The following is a 16,026-nucleotide window of genomic DNA, read 5'->3' as shown; positions in this document are numbered from 1 at the left end:
TTCAGGAGAATTAACTAGCTCTTTCATATGCCATTGATTTTATGATTCAGTGTATTGCTATCTGAAAGTTGATCAATTTCTTGAATAAAAATAAAGACTGACTATTCTCCTAGTGAAATTTCACAACAAAAGTCTAACCATTTACCACATACTCAGAAACAAACAAACAAACAGTCTGAAAAATTAACACTTTAAGAATTTAACACTCAAAATCACAGTTGCATTTGTGGCAGAGGGCTAAAGTTTTGGATAATGTAAAGTTGTTCAATGCAAACAACACAAAGACAGGTCATTTGGCCCAACAGATCCCTGCTGGTGCATGAACAAGCTACCCACTGTATGTTATCAAACTCCTTCAACATATTCCTTATGTACATATCCGGCTCCTTAATGGCGCTATCGTATTCACCTCAACCAGCCTATGTGGTAGCAAGTTCCACATTCTCACCACTATCTGGGAAATTGCTTCTCCTGAATTTGTTATTTTATTAGTGACTCCCTTATATTCATGGCTCCTGCTGGTGACTGGTTGAGTGCTTGATTTATTGTTGTCATGTGCACCTAACCACTGTGAAAAGCTTTGTATTGCGAGCAGTACGAGCAGACCATACCAAGCAAGGACATTGTTATGGACTAGGCCAGACCACTCAAAACATTCTCAAGCAGGCAGCCCCAGACCATAACTTTGCAATTTGTTTCGCTAAGTGTACAGTGAAAATTACCCGGATTAAGTTAGTTTGACTACCAGGTTCTAAAACAGACAAAAATGTATTCACAAAATTACACAATGCAATACAAAGAACAGAATAAAGAACCACTACAGAACTCAACCTATCCCACTAGACTTAAGTATGCTGTTCCGAATATATACAACAGTCCCAATAAGCAAACTTTAAAAACCAGTGTAAATGGAACACATGCTTACAGGTTGATGTTGAAGGGCAGAAAGAGAGAGAGTTTCCACAAAGCTCCCTGTTGAACTTCCAACCAAATAAGACTGAACTAAAACTGCTCAGCTCAGCTGACCACTCCCCTCTCTTTATACAGGTCACTTCTAAAGCATGATCACTTTGGCCTGAAGTCTCATCTGTTTACATATAAACAAAAGGCCTCTCAAAATCCATTTCATCTCTGTACCAAACCAGACTGATCGGAGCCCAGCCCGGTTTATTACCCCACTGAAAAGAATCAAGGACAGAGCCTCCTTGAACCAAGGAACAGCTTTTAGATAAAAAAAGAGACTAGCTTTTTGATATACACAGATCATAGGTTGCTCAGACAGAGTGAGGCATACAGGGTTACACTGCACAAGAGTTACACAAAGCAGGATCAACATCATTTGAAGTTAGGGAGTCCATTCATCGATTTAATAACAGCCGAGAAGAAACCTGCTATGTTCAGGCTTCTGTATCTTCTGCCTGATGGAGATCATTTTTGGAGTGGGAAGGGTCTTTGATGAATTTGACAGCCATTCTGTGGCAATGGGAAGTGTAAGTGGAGTCCATGGATGGGAGGTTGGTGTTGGTGTACCCCACATATTGGAAGCATATTTGTTAACCATTTTATTAAATGCCCTCAACCTTGAAGATATCTATTAGGTGACCTCTCAGTCTTTGAGTAAGGAAACCCAAACTGTTCCTGAACCACAGTGGGAGCTTGAAGTGCATTGTGCATATGTGTTATGTTCTGTCTTGCAGCAGGTATGTGACATGCTTATGTTACCAGTGTTGTAACACCATAAGTGACCTTAGTTGTCCAAAGCTTTCGTTCTCCATCTTACTGAGCTCTGTCCTCTTGCAGGAGAAAGTGAGGACTGCAGATACTGGAGATCAGAGCTTAAAAATGTGTTGCTGGAAAAGCGCAGCAGGTCAGGCAGCATCAAAGGAGCAGGAGAATCGACGTTTTGGGCATAAGCCCTTCTTCAGGAATGAGGAAGGTGTGCCAAGCAGGCTAAGATAAAAGATAGGGAGGAGGGACTTGGGGGAGGGGCGTTGGGAATACGAAAGGTGGAAGGAGGTTAAGGTGAGGGTGATAGGCCGGAGAGGGGGTGGGGGAAGGAGAGGTCGGGAAGAAGATTGCAGGTCAAGAAGGCGGTGCTGAGTCTGAGGGCTGGGACTGAGAAAAGGTGGGGGGAGGGGAAATGAGAAAGCTGGAGAAATCCGCATTCATCCCCTGTCGCGGGAGGGTTCCTAGGCAGAAGATGAGTTGCTCTTCCTCCAGGCGTTGTGTTGCCATGGTCTGGCGATGGAGGAGTCCAAGGACATGCATGTCCTTGGCGGAGTGGGAGGGGGAATTAAAGTGTTGAGCCATGGGGCTGTTGGGTTGGTTGGTGCGGGTGTCCCAGAGGTGTTCTCTGAAACGTTCCGCAAGTAGGCGGCCTGTCTCTCCAATATAGAGGAGGCCACATCGGGTGCAGCAGATGCAGTAAATGATGTGTGTGGAGGTGCAGGTGAATTTCTGATGGATATTGAAGGATCCCTTGGGGCCTTGGAGGGAAGTGAGGGGACCTCCAAACGGATCATCCTTTGTCATTTCCGCCACCTCCAAACGGATCGTCCTTCGTCATTTCCGCCACATCCAAACGGACCCCACCACCAAGGATATATTTCCCTCCCCACCCCTATCAGCATTCCGGAAAGACCACTCCCTCCGTGACACCCTCGTCAGGTCCACACCCCCCACCAACCCAACCTCCACTCCCGGCACCTTCCCCTGCAACCGCAAGAAATGCAAAACTTGCGCCCACACCTCCCCCCTCACTTCCCTCCAATCAGGGAGCCCTGGCTGACAGATAGAAACAGGGGTGTCAAGAGGTTCTGTTCACGCTGAGAGCTGGATCTGAGGGAGCTGGCTCAGTGAGGGACTCTTCACGTGTAAATAAAGGGTGACCTTGTAATGGGATACCGGTCTCTGTGGAGGTATGTCAGTCTGCATTTGTTGACCATTTCAGCTGCTCTTGAGGTGAACCAACTTCTTTAATACAACTGAGCACCTTGCTGGGTCAGTTCCAAGGGCAGAATCAGTCAGTCTGTAGTGGGCCTGCAGTCACATAGAAATGCTGGCCAGGACAGAACAGATTTCCTTCCCTCAAAGATCGGTTTTGGAACACACTCCAGTAACTTAATGGTCATGGTTAAGGTGAGGTTTTTAAATTTAGGTTTAGTTTAAATTTCTCAAATAGTGTGGACTGATCTCACTTGTGGGCTACTAGCTCCATCTGCTGGTCATAAGAGAGATCATTTGGATGTTAGAAGAGAGAAATTGTTGTTTCTGGATATCGGCAATACCCACCAGCCCAGAGTTATCAGAGGGGTCGACAACACCATTCAGTTTTTAAACTCTTTTTAAAAAAGACAAAGCTTTCTTCAAACAAGTATTCATCTAACTTTTGAAAGTTCCCATTGACTCTGCTTCCACTACCTTCTCAGCACGTTCCAGATCACAGCTTGCTGTGAAAATGTTGTTCCCCCCTCATGTATCTGAAATCATGAAGTGGCTACAGGAGAGAAAAAGGCTATTCAGCCCACTGTCTATGCTAGCTTTCAACAAGGCAATTTCATGGAGTCCCACCCTGCTGCTTTCTCCCTGTAACCAGCCCAAAGCTGCTTGCAATATTCCAGCTGGGGTCTGATTGATACTTTGCATAGTTTAAGCAAGACCTTTCTCTTTTTTTATATCCCATTCCTTTTGAAATAAAGGCCAACATTTCATTTGCTTTCCTTATTACATCTGAATTTGGATGCTGGCTTTGTGATTTACAAACAAGGACTCCCAAATCCCACTACTCTATAATGTTCTACAGTCTTTCCCGAGTTAGGATTCAACTCTTTTATCCTTCCCGTCGAAGTGCATAACCTCACATTTCCCCATCATGAGACTCCATCTGCTACATTTTTACCCACAGATGGCCACCCTGAAAATGCCACACACCTCACCCACCTTCCTAATCCTAGCTGGGGCTTCTAATCAAAAGGCAGCCCTCAACCCAGGTTTTACCTCCAACACCATGGGCTCTTATCTTGCAAAGAACAAAAAACAGACACAAGTATTGTGGACATGGAAGAAGACAGTGTCAAGAGTGTGTGGCTGAAAAAGCGCAACCAGTCAGGCAGCTTCCGAGGAGCAGGAGAATCGATGTTTTGGGCGGGAGCCGTACATCAGGACAGTCCTGATGAAGGACATATGCCCGAAACGTCGATTCTCCTGCTCCTCGGATGCTGCCTGACCTGCTGTGCTTTTCCAGCACCACACTCTCGACTCTGATCTCCAGCATCTACAGTCCTCACTTTCTCATGGAAGAAAACAATGCCAGGTACATACAGTCCTGGCACCAGTCCGGATCAGAGATGGAGATTAATTGTTTTCATTTGGATTCCTTCATATTCTTTGCTAATGACACCAGGTTATGGATTCATGGATTCCCAGTCTGAGGAAAGACTGGTTGAGGAGTTGCCCTTCTAATGCCTCTAGAAGGTTGTTTCTCCCCCTTTTCCTTTCCACAGGAGATTTGAAGGGGATAACGACCTCACGACTCAAGTCCTATTTTGCTTCTGGTCCTAGACTCTCTCACAAGGGAGTCAAAAGGTCAGACGAGAGAGCAATGCTCTCTCTATGTAGGCTGGCTATTTCTGTTACACTGTCCACATGCAAGGTCTAACCACTGGCCCAGAATCCAATCATGTGGTTGTTATTATGTTGAGCCCTCCTGAACCCACAACAATTGAAAAACCAAATCAAAAGACACATTGTTACGGACAGGCCAGAGCCCCTCAAAATATTTCAAGAAAGTAGCCCAGACCCTAACTTTGCTAGTTGTATTAAGCAGGTGTAACGTGGATATTCCAGGGGGGATGCAGTTGGTCAACAAAACAGAATTTATTTACAAGATTACCGAATGAAATACCAACAAAATAAAACACAATACCGAATAACCTAACCTCTCTGAAAACCCAACAGAACTTCATGGTGCTGTTCCAAATACTTGAAATAATCCCCATAAACACCCTTTGGCTCAATAGGAAAAAATCAAACGCAGGGTCTTACAGGAGAGAGATCTCAGAGAAAGGGAGGACCAGCCTGGACCTGCATCTCTGGGTCCTGCAGCTTCAAAACACAACTCTGCTAAAACTCAAACCAAACCAGAGAAAAGCTGAGCTGGGAGAACTGGCCACTCCCCTTTCAATGTACAAGTGTTTTTTTTTCTTAAACTTGAAAACCTTCTGCCTGAGGCAGTATCTGTTAGCTTAAATCAAACTGGCCCTAAAACCCTTCAGCCCCAGATGTTTTGGAGTCTGTGTTGTTTATGACCTCTCTGGGGGAAACAAAAAAGCCAAGGACACCCTAACCTTGTTAAAGGAGCAGCATCATCACACCCCCCCCCTTAAAAGAAATGAACCATCAATATTTAAAGATGGCTTCATTTTAAAACTCCTTAATCTGAAACAGTTAGCACTCTACAACACAGATATACATTAAATTGACTATAAAACATGTATGACTACATTCCGTTTCAGTCTGCTCCTCCGTATCTCATTCGAGTCTGGACAATGCGTCAGCAATCACGTGTTCTCGTTCTGCCGCCTGCACAACTTTATAATTAAATGGCTGTAACAACAAGCTCCACCTAAACAGTCTGGGACTTTTATCCTTAAATTTCTCCACAAATTTCAGTGGGTTATAATCAGTGGATACGATTGCCTCAGATGCATTACTGGTAACATAAACACTGAAACGTTTGATGCCAACACCAAGCTCAAAGTCTCCTTCTCAATCGTCGAATATTTCTGCTGATGAGTGTTCAGTCACCTGGAGAAATACTCAATGGGTCTTTCTATTTTCTTGTTGTATTGCTACAGGAGGACAGCACCAACACCCACATCACTTACATCGACAGCCACCTTGAATGGCTTTGCGTAATTAAGTGTGGCTAATACTGGGGCAGTGGTTAACACAGCTTTCAGGCTGTTAAATGCTTTCAGACTGATAGTCTGCTGTCCACTGAAACCTCTTGCCTTTCCTTAGTAATTCAGTGAGTGGAGCAGCCACAGTGTTAAAATTTGGTGTGAATTTTCGATAAAATCCACTCAGTCCCAGGAACCGCAGTACTGCTCTTTTCGACAACGATGTGGGAAATGTCCCAATTACCTTTGTTTTTGCCTTCCACGGGGCCATTTATCCGTGTCCAATAACATGGCCCAGGAAGGTGGCCTGGGCTTTGGCAAATTCATGTTTAGCCAGGTTTATCACCAAACCTGCCTTCTGAAGTCAATCGAACAAGCCTGATAAAATGTTATAAATGTTCCTTCCACGTGTGACTAAAAATCACCAGGTCATCGATATATATGGCACAGTTGGGTAATCCATCAATAACCTCTGAAACGTAGCTAGCACATTTTCATACCAATAGCATGACTTTAAACAGATACAGTTCATTCGGCATTACGCTAACCGAAATTGTCTTCCCTCTTTCAGACAAAGGTATCTGCCAGTATCCTCTGAGCAAGTCCAACTTGGAAATAGAAGCTGCTTGTCCCACCTTCTCAACACAGTCATCCAAATGCAGAATTGGATACGCATCAGTCTTTGTAATTGCATTGACTTTGCAATAATCCACACATAACCATTAGGTACCATCTGGTTTTGGCTCCATTACTATGGGTGAGCTCCAGTCACTGTAACTCACTGTGATTCTGTCGTCTGGGAGCACTTGTTCAATCTCCTTTTGAACCTGTGCCAACTTTAGAGAGTTATGCCTATAAGGATGTTGCTTAATCGGAACAGTATCTCCTCAGTCTACATCATGCACAATTAGGTTAGCACTTCCCAGCTTATTCCCGCATATTACCCCATGTTACAGTAATAAATCTTTCAGGTCACTTCAATTTTCCTCTGGAAGATAATTCAATAAGTCATCCCAATTTTTGACAACTTCTCCATTGTCCAGTTTGATTTGAGGAATGTCTAATTCAGAATCCTCTGAGGTTGGTTCTTCTGTCTGTTCTGTAACCAATAACACAGTCTCCTTTGGCCTTCCTTCCCTTTTCAGCATATTCACATGACACACTCTGTGAGATTTCTTCCTGTCTGGAGACTTTATCAAATAGTTCACCTCCTTTCAACTTGATAAGGTCCACTAAACCTTGCTTTTAAAGGTTCACCTATCACTGGAAGTAACAAAATTGCGAGTTTTTGATTTCTTGCTTGCTTCCTGTCTCATTGTATGCTGTGATACTTTTAAATGCTGTCTAGCCGACTCCCCCGCTCTATTTAATAATTCCCGAAAATTTGACACATAGCCCAAATATGTGGTCCCTGAATTCTGACGTAGCAATTTCTCCTTAATCAATTTTAACGGTCCTCTCACTTCATGCCCAAAAGCAAATTCAATTGGATTGAATTTGGTCGATTCATTTGGTGCATCTCTGATCACAAAAAGCACAAATGGAATTCCCTTAATCCAACCATCAGGATATCTTGACTATAAGCCCTCAACATGGTCTTTAATGTCTGATGCCACCTTTCCAGCGCTCCCTGTGATCCTGGATGGTACGCGGTAGATTTAAATTGTTTTATTCCTCAGTTGTCCATAACTTCCTTGAATAATTTTGATGTGAAGGTTGACCGTTGATCTGATTGTATCTCTGTCGGAAATCTGTATCTAGTGAAATAGTTGTGTAACTCCTCTGCAATTCTTTTAGCTGTGATATTGCAGAATGGAACAGCCTCAGGAAATCTAGTCAACACATCCATTATTGTTAACAAATACTGATTCCCACTTTTTGTTTCAGGTAGGGATCTACACAATCAATTAAGACTCCTGTAAAAAGTTCCTCAAAGCAGGAATAGATATTAAAGGTGTAGGTTTTATTACTGAATGTGGTTTTCCAATCACCTAACATGTATGGCAAAATTCAACTAAAAGAAGATAGGCAGGTAGGACAACCTCCTCTAGCTTATCTCTTCACCCTTCAGGCTCTCTGCCTTTATTCCTGATGAAGGGCTTTTGCCCGAAACATCAATTTTACTGCTCCTCGGATGCTGCCTGAACTGCTGTGCTCTTCCAGCACCACTAATCCAGAATCTGGTTTCCAGCATCTGCAGTCATTGTTTTTACATCCTTGTGTAGTCCAGGCCAGTAAAAATGTTTTTATATTTCAGATTGAGTTTTCCTCACTCCTAAATGACTCCCTAGAGGTAGCTCATGCACCACTCGCAAACCCTCCTTTCCATTACCCCACTGGCAATACAACTTGATGAACATCTGCCCATTTCTCATCTGCTTGAAATGTGTGATGTCTCTAATTCCTCATTAAGATGTTATTTTTGAGATAATAACATTCAGGGATACATTCAGATTCTTTTTCTCTGTATGCCTTTTGAGACAATCGCTTTCAATTTTTATCTTTGTACTGTAAATCATTAAATTAATCTGAGCTAAAGATGTCTGCTGTGCCATTTATCTGCTCCTGGCTTGTCCCAACCAGCTGATCAAACAGGTTCACTGCTAATTCCATTTCAACTTTCTTATCTATACTCTTTGATCTCTCCTGTTTCAGCTGGTTACTTTGTGACCTCGTTACCACACAGTCAGGAAAAATCCCAGGATATGTGTCCTGCAATGATTCAGTTGTCTGAGTTTCCACTGGCTTTTCAACCACAGTATGCAGCACTCCTACCGGGGAATTAGCTCTATCATTAGCAAGGACAAATTGTATTCTTGGAGCTGAGAGTTTGTCTGGTACTCCTACCATGACTTCCTCACTCTTCACTGGACACTCTAACTTCACTCTACATAACTGAGCACTTCTTATCTCACTGTAAATCCCTGTTACTAGCACCTTTTCTGGCAATAGTCCTTCTGAGGTACATTTGTCTCCCATTTATCTCACCACAGCTTCGGCTCACAGCTTCATTCCTGATGAAGGGTTTTTGCCCGAAACATTGATTCTCCTGCTCCTCGGATGCTGCCTGACCTGCTGTGCTTTTCCAGCACCACACTCTCAACTCTGATCTCCAGCGTCTGCAGTCCTCACTTTCGCCTTCTGCGGTACATATCTCCTCATTTTTCAACATCACAGATTGAGAGGATCCTGTATGTCTTAACATTGTAACCTGTTTACCTGCTGCTCCTGGCCTATGTGAGTAAACTTTTCCTTCACATGTATATGGCCTAAGAAGATTTGGCACTTCCTCCTTAACCAACCTCTGACCAGTTTGTACATTCTGCTGCAGCTTTCCACACTCCACTGTGCTTTTCATTACCATCCCAACAACATTCACTGGCTGATCCTGTTTTCCTACATCTGGCTTCCCAGTGCTTTTCCTAACTCACCGACACTGTGATTCCTTATGGCCTACTCTATTGCAGTGTAAACACCAGAGCTTTGTAACTTCTCTGTCCCCTTCAAGGGTTTCCTGTTTTACCCTGTGGTAAGTTCTTCTTATGATCTTCATCAAGATCTACCTTTCCCTTTCCATGTGAGGATTTCTCTTTTCCCCACTTTCTATCCCTCACAGATTGAAACTGATTTTTGAAGACCCACCTTGATTTATGAACCAACTCATAACCATCAGCTAGTTCAGCTGCTAATCTTGCTGTTTTAACTCTCTACTCTTCCATGAGTTCTCATTATGTCAGAAAGTAAATTTTTGAACTCCTGATGAAGTGCCATTTTCAGAAGTTCAAACACCCTCGCTTCCTTCCTTTCCTCTCTCTTTATCTCTCTTCTCTCTCTTTTTGTTCTGCTAAAGCAATTTGTTCTTGTTCACTTTCCTCTGCTTGTATTAGTAATTCAAACTGTTTCATTTCTGTTGCCCATTCCTTGTCTTTCATCTCGAACTCAAGCTGCATCATTTTCCAATTGAATTCTAGCCATCTCTAAAGTTTCTGATGGCTTTTCCAGTAAATTTAAATGTTGAGCTATTGCTGTAATTATCTCTCTTTTCCTCACAGAAGGAGGCAGCTCCAACCCCAACTTGTCTGTTAATTCCTGCAGCTTGGCCTTAATCACCTTTTGTAAAACCCCCAAGGTCACTTCCTCCACCCCCAGAAAGCCCTTGGTGACTGAAAGAGCCATTTCTATCCCAAGCACTGTTTAAACCAACCAAATCCAACACCCAGAACAAAAGACACTAACACCTACCACTCGCTGTAATTGAGTCCAACCACCCTAATCCCAAATCGGAACTATAGAACAATTCCCACAAAGAGCCCCCAATCTGCTGTGGACCAGGCCAGACCCCCTCAAAACATTCCAAGAAAGTAGCCCAGATTGTGACTTTGCTCGTTGATTTAAGCCGATGTAACGCAGATATTCCAGGAGGGATGCAGTTGGTCAAACCATGTAGTTTTAAACAAAAGAACAAAGAAAATTTCAGCACAGGAGCAGGCCCCTCGGCCCTCCAAGCCTGCGCTGATCCAGATCCTCTATCTAAACCTGTCACCTATTTTCTAAGGGTCTATGTCCCTCTGCTCCCTGGCCATTCATGCATCTATCTAGATACATCTCAAATGGTGCTAACCTTCCCATCTCTACCACCTCTGTTGGCAACACGTTCCAGGCACCCAGCAACCTCTGCGTAAAGGACTGTCTACATATGTCTCCCCTAAACTATTTCCCGCTCAACTTGAACTCGTGACCCCTAGTAATTGAGTCCCCCAATCTGGGAAAAAGCTTCTTGCTATCCTCCCTGTCTACACCCCTCATGATTTTGTAGACCTCAATCGGGTTCCCCCCTCAATGCCGTCTTTCTAATGAAAATAATCTTAATCTACTCAACCTCTCTTCATAGCTAGCACCCTCCATACCAGGCAACATCCTCGTAAACCTTCTCTACACCTTCTCCAAAGCATCCACATCCTTTTGGTAATGTGGCGACCAGAACTGTACGCAGTATTCTAAATGTGGCCGAACCAATGTCTTGTACAACTGTAACATGACCTGCCAACTCTTGTACTCAATACTCCGTCTGATGAAGGAAAGCATGCCGTATGCCTTCTTGACCACTCTATCAATCTGTATTGCCACCTTCAGGGTACAATGGACCTGAACACCCAAAACAGGATTTATTTACAAGATTACCGAATGAAACACAACAAAAGAGAACAGAATAACAAATAATTTAAACTCTCCAAAAACCCAACTGATCATCCCAATTTAATGATACTGTTCCAAGTACTTGCAACAATCCCCATGAACAGCCCTTGGCACAATAGGAAAAGTCAAACACAGGGCCTCTGGGAGAGAAGTCAGAGAGAGAACCAGCTTGGACCTGCTTCTTTGGGTCCAGCAGCTGCAAAACACTAAAACCAAACCAAACCAGAGAAAAGCTGAGCTGGGAGAACTGGCCACTCCCCTTTCATTGTACAAGTGTTCTTATTTAAAATCTTGAAAGCCTTCCTCCTGAGACAGTAACTGTTATCCATTATCAAACTGGTCCTAAAACCCTTCAACCCCAGACTTTTTGGGTCTGTGTCTTTTATGACCTATCTGAAGAAAAAGACACCCTAACTTTGTTAAAGGGGCAGCATCGTCACAACAGTCTCTGGGCAACATTGTCCTCAACACATCCAGGCGGATTGGAATCATCCCTCACTGCTCGAATAAAGTAACACATCAGTATAGCTCAATATCTTCCAGTGACTTGTTTTAGAAACTGCAAATATTGTTAAACAGAGTCTCCTGGATTTAAAGCAGGATCCCATTCTTAGTCCACTGTCCAAACAAACAAAAAAACCATTTTCACCTTACTGCTATACCTTTTTCTCCATGATATTTAGTGAGACTCCAGTTCAAATAAATTGTTCCCGGGTTATGGGCAATGTTGGTAAACCCTCAGGTATTGGTTTGATACCAGGATGTTATTAAGAATTTGCTGGTTAATTTGTTTGCCAGACCAAACCTTGCCCTTGCCAGTTCCTCACTGGGGTGTTTTAAAGACATCTTTTGGAGCTATGTTAGGAAAGATGACAAGATACTGGCGATTTAATTAGGTGAAGACTCAGGTTAATAGAATTCCTACAGTGTGGAAACAGGTCCTGCAGCACAGCAAATCCACACTGACCCTCTGAAGAATATCCCACCCAGACCCATTCCCCAAAACTCTAAATTTACCTCTGACTAATGCACCTAACCTACACATCCTTGAACACCATGGACAATGTAGCACAGCCAATTCAACTAACCCGCACATCTTTGGTTTGTGGGAGGAAACCAGAGAACCCAGAGGAAACCCACGCAGACACTGGGAGAATGTGTAAACTCCCCACAGACAGTTGCCCGAGTCTGGAATCGAACCCAGGTCCCTGGCGCTGTGAGATATGGGCCCAAATCCCATCACTGAAACTCTTGATATTTAAATTCAATGAATACATTGGGAATTATCAGCTAAGTCTTGACCATGACAAGTGCCAGCATTTGTCAAAAACCTATCTGGTTCAAGACTGTCCTTTAGGGAAGGAAGTCTAACCTGGTCTGGGAGAGATGTAACTACAGATCCAAAAAAGATGGCTGATTCTTAGCTGCCCTCTGAAATGACCAAACAAACCATTTCAATGGAAATAAAGGATGGGCAATCAATGCTGCCACCTGCAATGCCCGTGTCCCAGTTACTAAAGGAACATCACTGTTGAGTGATTGGATTTTTCAACTTCGGTCTTTCAGATGAGATGTCAAACCAGCCTGGCCATGGAAAAGCCAAGGACACAATTGCAGAGAATGTATTGCTGAGGTCAAAGCTGAAAAACGAAAAAGATTATCTGAATCATTTATCAGGTTGTTGTTGGGGAAGCTTGCTGACCATAAATTGGTCAACTTGTTTTCTGCATTACAGCATTGACAAGCCCATTTTATTGACTGTGATGTCCTATGGTTGTAAAACTCCCAAGTCAAAATGAACTCTGCCTCTCTCTTAACTGGCCTCCTATATATTGACCCCACGTTGCCACTTGTTGGTTTCTCTGTTAAAATAAATGACATGTGCCGTCAGGTCCTGAGTAATTTCCTGCACATACACACACACATACAGGCCTTCACTTGGAATGTTATAAAAAGCTGGGCAATCCTTCAGTTAGCAGAAGCTCATTGCAGTGTTGAAGATGTAGTCGAGATGTTTTGATTGCTCCCATAGCAATATCCAGCAGTAATTCTCCTCATTAGTGTCAGCTTTGCTCCAAGTTGTATTCTTTGCAATCCCGTTGCTTCCTACAGAGAGAGGGATCAACCTGAATGAATTTAATGAGGCAGCCCCGTTCAATTAGTCCACAGAGGAAGCTGATGTACTGAAAGTATTTCTTGCTGCTTAATTAACAGAGCAGCGTTTCATAAAAATGGAAGTAGATTGCAACATCCCAGTCTAATCACGGATGCACTGGGGATCAGATTGGGAGGGGATTTTATTTCTAAAACCACATGATCATCATTTAGACTACACTCATTTGGAAAATCACAAGCTTTCATCAGGGTGAATAGGTCAGGTTTTGTAATGGGCTGCATGGGCTATTAGTTAAGCTTGCTTCACATCTTTGAAACTGCAAACCAATAGTTTGTCCAGACATGACCAAAGATTCAACACTTGGTACGCTGTTATATGCAGAAAGAGGCCATTTCACCCCTCATATCCAAGCTCAGTTATGACAAACAGATCTCAGCTCATCCAATCATTCCTAGCGTTGAAAAAACCTAATCTCACGTCATCTCTGACCTTTCCTGGGTCTCTTTCTCTCAAACTTATTTTCTAAATCAACCCGTACATATTGACGAAACAGACGGGAAGTGGCAGACCTGGAAGAATGGTGCACTGAGAACAACCTAGCTCTCAATGCCGGCAAAACCAAGGAACTCATTATTGACTTTCAGCGGGATGTTACTCATGCCACACCCCTCTACACATTAACAGCTCAGAGATGGAATGAGTGGAGAGTGTCAAGCTCCTGGGAGTGGTCATCCACAACAAGCTTTCTTGGACACTTCATGTGGACGCACTGGTTACAAAGGCCCAACAACGTCTCTCCTTCCTCAGGCAGCTGAGGAAATTTGGCATGACGGTGAATACCCTCACCAACTTTTATAGGTACGGGGAGATGAAGAAATCAAGTCAAAATAGGAGCAGGGTTTATTACCGATTAGCTAATAGTGAGTTACATCACATCTAAAAACCTGGCAGTCTCTTAGATAGACATCAAGCTCAAAATAAGAGCGATTTCACAATTCTATTTAAGTATTTGGGTGAAAAGTTAAAGACACGTGAACATAACCATTTCTCACCAGACCAGGAACTGACAACTCCCTGTCTCTGTAACCTCCTTCCAGAAATTGACCTTTCTAACCTGATGGGTGGGACTTATCTTGTGATGTAGTTAACCCTTTCAGCTTGCACTTTAAACAAAATAAGAACTAGGAGCAGGAATAGGCCGTTCAGCCCTTCAAGCCTGTTCCACCTTGTAATATAATCATGGCTGATCTCACCTTGGCCTCAACTCCCCTTCCCTGCCCTCTCTCCATAACCCTCCAATCCGTTACTGATTAAAAATCTCTGTTCCCTCCTTAAATTTACTCAGTGTCCCAGCATCCCCCACACTATGGGAGAGTGAATTTCACAGATTCATGTCCCTTTGAGAGAAGTAATTTCTCCTCATCACTGTTTAAATATGCACCTCGCCCATCCTAAAGCTATGACCTCTCATTCTAGATTTTTCCCACGTGAGGAAACATCCTGTCTACATCCACTGTGCCAATCCCCTTTTGCATCTTATACCCCCCAACTAGATCTCCTCTCATTCTTCTAAACTGCAGAGAATATCAGCCTGAACTGCTCAAACCCTCTTCAAACGCTCCCTGGCACATTATTATTGCTGCAGCGTTGACAGTCTGATGATAGAACGGGTGAAGGGGGTGAAGGCTCTTTGACAGATGTTCCCACTTTTGAGAAGATTTGTAGCTGAGCTTTTGGGTGTAGGTTAGCTCGCTGAGCTAGAAGGTTTGTTTTCAGACATTTTGTCAGTATAGTAACGTTTACCACCCCCTGAGAAAAAGAACAGGAAATGACATCACCATAGGAAATGATGTCACACAGGAAATGACATCACCAACACAAGGAATCTCAAACATACAAATAGAAAGCAGGTTACACCACCAGTGCTTCATTCGGAGGCTCACTGAAGATGTTACCTAGTATGGTGACGAAACGTCTGAAAATGACCCTTCCAGCTCAGTGAGCAAACCTACATCCAGATGTTCCCATTAGCTTTTTTGTCATGTCCCATTAGCCTCTTCAGCCCATTGAGTCTGTGATGGTCAAAAATAGCCATCTAACTATTCTAATCCTATTGTATGTCTTGGCATTGTGAGTGCATATCTAAAATCATCTTCAATGTGATGAGGGTTCCTGTCTCTCCCTCCCTTACAGGCAGTGAGTTTCAGATTCCCCACCACCCTCTGGGGGAAAAGGCTTTCCTCACATCCCCTCTAAACCTCCTGCCCCTTCCTTTAAATCATAGCCCCTTGGTCATTGATCCCTCCATCAAGAGGAAAAGTTTCTACTCTGTATATGTCCCTCATAATTTAATATATCTCAGCTTGACCCGCACCCCCCCTCAGTCCCCAGGAAATCAATCCCAGTCTGTCCAATCTCTCTTCATCACTGAGACTCTCCAGCTCAGGCACCATCTTGGTTAATCTCCCTCTGCACCCTCTCTCAGTGCTATCGCATCCCTCTCATAATGGAGATTCCCGAACTGCACGCAGTACACCCGCTGTAGCCTTGTCAATGTTTTATACTGTTCCAGCATCATCTCCTTGCTCTTAAACTCTATGCTTTGACCAGTAAAGGTAAGTATCCCATATGCATTGTTACCCACTTTATCCACCTGCTGCGATACCTTAAGGGACCCAGTCTATGTGCTTTCTGACTTCAAAGGTTCTAACTCTGGATGGAACCTGCACCTGGTTGGCTGGAAACCTGGGTTCAAGGAGGTCAACGGGAGACAGCCTGCAATCATGGATGATCCCTGTAGGACCAGTAACTTCT

The sequence above is a fragment of the Chiloscyllium plagiosum genome, unplaced genomic scaffold (genome assembly GCF_037043375.1).
Source record: "Chiloscyllium plagiosum isolate Xiang-an unplaced genomic scaffold, Cpla_swu_hap1 HiC_scaffold_4, whole genome shotgun sequence".
Lineage (NCBI taxonomy): Eukaryota > Metazoa > Chordata > Chondrichthyes > Orectolobiformes > Hemiscylliidae > Chiloscyllium > Chiloscyllium plagiosum.
This window is presented reverse-complemented; position numbering follows the sequence as displayed.